At 37.6% G+C, this 3,662-nt stretch overlaps 1 non-coding gene across 1 annotated transcript; it reads right to left on the reverse strand.

The window, feature by feature from the left end:
- Positions 1–768: 768 nt before the first annotated feature.
- Positions 769–841, reverse strand: Trnar-ucu (transfer RNA arginine (anticodon UCU)). The gene has a single exon. It is a non-coding gene; the product is annotated as a tRNA-Arg (tRNA).
- Positions 842–3,662: the final 2,821 nt, after the last annotated feature.

The following is a 3,662-nucleotide window of genomic DNA, read 5'->3' on the forward strand; positions in this document are numbered from 1 at the left end:
CTTGCTGGTATCTGATGTTTTGTGTAACAGTATGAAATACTTGCTGGTAACTGATGTTTTGTGTGAGATTAAGATACAGCTTATATCAGATGTTTAGAGTGACATTATAAAATAGCTTATATCAGATGTTTAGAGTGACATTATAAAATAGCTTATATCAGATGTTTAGAGTGACATTATAAAATAGCTTATATCAGATGTTTAGAGTGACATTATAAAATAGCTTATATCAGATGTTTAGAGTGACATTATAAAATAGCTTGTTACAGATGCTCAGAGTGACAGTATGAAATATATTATATTAGATGTTTTGGGTGAGATAAAGATACAGCTTATAGTAGATATTTAGTGTGACATTATTAAATAGCTGTGATGGTATTAAATACTGACTTTTAAAAATGATTTGCGTTAAAGCATGAAATGCTTGCTGATAACATATGTTTAATGAAAACTAGGAAATACTGACGTTTAACAAATATTTGTTGTGACGGTATAAAATATTTGTATGTGTACTAATGTTTCATTTTGCTAAACGAGTAGGCCTATTCTACGAAAAAGCTCTGACGAAATTCTTCCCTTCTCTTATACGGTCATTACCGGCTCCAGATATTGCTCATTAGCCATGCAGAGTAGAAACGGGGTTAAGAAGCGAGCATTTCTCTCACCCATGTTCCCAGACGTTAGAAACGTGGATTTTCCCAGTGCACCGTACCACCTAGTTTTGGACATTCGGGGCAGTTCTGTCAGTTTCGCCGTCACCAAAAGAATCATCCCCGGCGGGATTCGAACCCGCGACCTCTGGATTAGAAGTCCAGCGCGCTATCCCCTGCGCTACGGGGACTTACGCTCTTCAAGACTAAGCGAATGTATACAATCCCAAGGTTCAATAATAAACATTGAAATTTGCAACAATAATCTGAAACATTTCCAACACAACAAACTTACACCTCTCACACACACATGGACAGACAAACAAACAAACATACACATGCATTATCCTATGATTGATTGGGTTTGAATGTCGCCCCTCCTGGGACATAGGCCTGGGCTAGTCTCTCCAACTATCCCCAGGTGTATCCAATCTTCTTGGTGTCTTCTTCCAGGTCACGTCTCTCGTATAATTCGCCCGTATTTCTTTTATTTACACGACAATCATCTATTAGAAGGCACTTGATAACCACCACATTGATAAATTTTTCTAAACTAAAACTGCATTGCGATTTTTAAAATAAAACTAAACAGTTCTGTCGAGAAACATCGACTGTCCCGGTGTATTTAAAGAACTTTATACATTGCCCACTTCTATCTTGTTTTTGTCAACACATTTTAAAAATCACAATTTATTACTTTTCTTTATACCACACCCCCTCCACACCTTTCCTTTATCCAACTCGCCCTCACCCACACCACACAATCCCCCCCCCCCAACCTCTTCAAACCTTTAAACAAATGCTTAACATTAAAAACATTATCTCTTTTAATGACATTCCACCGAATGACCCACCACCCAAGATGCAAGATATAAATTTAAAAACCTGTAATGCAACCTACATTGCAACGTTAATTCTTGAATATATATATATATATATATATATATATATATATATATATATATATATATATATATATATATATATATATATTCACAATTTTATGACACAATTTTTTATATATATATATATATATATATATATATATATATATATATATATATATATATATATATATATATATATATATATATATATATATATATATATATTTGTTTGGGCGTGGTCGAGAATACGAAGTAATAGCATCGTGGGAGAGGACGTTAAATGACAATAAAAATCTATCAGATACCCCGCGAGTCGAGGCCATAAATCTGATTGAATCATTTATAAAACAGTTTCCTTATGCGACCTTGCGTTCCTCTGTTTTAAAATGACACGAATGTTGAGGTGGAAGTACGTCATCAAAACGTGCGTACCACCGCGCAGGTGTTGCCGATGGTTATCCACGCCGTAAAAAATGGCGGGTTTGATGGCCGGGTCATATCTATCAACGCATATTAATTAAGCTGGGGGAACAAATTTTGTCGAGATTTGCATATCCTATCTGGCCCAAGTGGCCCAACGCGAAAACCTGGCCATCTCGCATGAGAGTCCATATGCCTGATAATTCATTTCCGCTTTAAATGAAGCGGTTGTCTCCTGGGGCGATTGACGTTTTTTTTTAAACTAGGGATCTAGACAAGGGAGGCAACGACTTGAGCCCGATTTTTGTAACGATAAATGTGATGTTAAAAAATAAACATCTCGCGAAAAAAATTGTATTTTAATTTCAAGCGCGTTCGTTTAGGTTACGAGGACACGGAGATGTCGGCGACGGTTTTAAAAAAAAAAACATCTTTGATGTTTATCATCCGTGTAAGGATGTTTTTATTTTACAACCGGGTTTGAGGACACGAAATAGAAAATACCTTTGTCTTTTTTGTTGTCGTGTTTACCGATTGCGTGTTTTGATATGTATGTGGTTATGGTTAAAAATTAGTAAAATTGTTTGAGAATTAGGAGGGGGAGGGGAGGTGAAGGTGGGTAAAAGGTGGCAGACGGTACAGGATAACCTGATGGGTGATGACAGCAGTAACATATGTGACGCTACAGATCTAGATCCGGTTGGAGTTTTTAAAAAACCCATAATCGATGTATCAAGCTGGTAAAGTAAAATATATATATAGCAAAAGGTTTTCCCCGTGATGTTACTCCAAAGTAAAGTAAGTTTCCTTTCAAACCTGAAGGTCTATGGGGCTAACGAAGTAGAGTTCACTTGTTTCTGTGAAACTCGGCATATGAAGAGATAGTTTGGTCAGCACTATGCCCAGCCGCCTTTACATTCCCTAACGTGAGTTAGTTACCCATCAGAGTTGGGTGCACTCAGGGACGGTCTACTGACTTGAACCCGGATTCGAACTCGAGACTTACGAGTTAGCAGTCCAGCTCTCTACCGCTAGACAACTCCGTCCCAAGTTGTTACTTCAGTACACATATATACTTACACATACACGCACGCAATGCACACACACACACACACACAGAAATACACATTTTACACCAGTGGCTACCACAACCTTCCCAATCGCCCAACCCCTTAACCACAAAACCTCCCCTATCCCCCCCTTACCCCCCCCCCCCCACACACACACCCATCTCATTCATACATACCCACCGTCCGAGTTTTATTTCCCTAAATCTGATTGAGATCAAAGCTAAAAATATTTCATAGGTAATTAATAAGGCGGATGTTGACATCGCTCAAGGGCGATAATAAGGCTAGTGTTATATGAGCTGTGGTATTATTACTCCCCTTTATGAAAACTTCAGCTTTGATGATAATGTCGAGATACTGCGCATAAATCATGCAGTCGTTATTTAAAAGGGCTGGTTGGGATGGCGGATGTAGTCCAAGATAGAACAGACACCCCCCCTTACATTAGAACCTATATTTATCTAAGCTGTTGCACACAATTAATTATATCTTTAGCTAATTGGAAATAAGATTCCTATTTTTTTTTTGTTTAATCCATTTAGTATTTCCTCGTTATGTGCTTGTATTTAAACACGATCTGGACTGAACAACTAAACATTACGCTCACATTTGTTGACTATACAGGCCTATTTTGA

The sequence above is a fragment of the Physella acuta genome, unplaced genomic scaffold (genome assembly GCF_028476545.2).
Source record: "Physella acuta isolate Inbredline_101_S28 unplaced genomic scaffold, ASM2847654v3 ptg000316l, whole genome shotgun sequence".
Taxonomy (NCBI): Eukaryota; Metazoa; Mollusca; class Gastropoda; family Physidae; genus Physella; species Physella acuta.